Source organism: Nannospalax galili, unplaced genomic scaffold (assembly GCF_000622305.1).
Source record: "Nannospalax galili isolate Female #2095 unplaced genomic scaffold, S.galili_v1.0 scaffold617, whole genome shotgun sequence".
NCBI classification, from domain to species: domain Eukaryota; kingdom Metazoa; phylum Chordata; class Mammalia; order Rodentia; family Spalacidae; genus Nannospalax; species Nannospalax galili.
Genome location: NW_008341872.1, coordinates 2,835,373 through 2,835,651, shown reverse-complemented (window position 1 = coordinate 2,835,651; position 279 = coordinate 2,835,373). Strand labels below are relative to the sequence as shown.

General features: G+C 30.1%; 1 protein-coding gene across 1 annotated transcript in view; it reads right to left on the bottom strand.

Moving 5' to 3' along the window:
• Positions 1 to 279, bottom strand: part of Rsrc1 (arginine and serine rich coiled-coil 1) — a 413,201-nt gene that overhangs the window by 159,704 nt on the left and 253,218 nt on the right. The gene's annotated exons all lie outside the window — the stretch shown is intronic.

Here is a 279-nt window from a genome sequence, read left to right as displayed (position 1 = left end):
AATATAATATAAAATATTCCAAGTTGATATATAGAAAACAGCATGGATCTTGCATGTTTTTGAAGAGGTAACTAAGTATCTACACAAACCTGACTGTGATTTCTAAAATTAACATCATGTTACTGTACTACTGGGAAGTAGACATACAGCATTTTAAGTTGATGGTATCTAGAACATGTAGTCCAATAAATTGGAGGCATTTAAAGCAATACTGATCACGTTTTCTTTAAAATAATGGAAACCACAGCCTATTGTAACCTATTCAAAATTAGGTAAAAA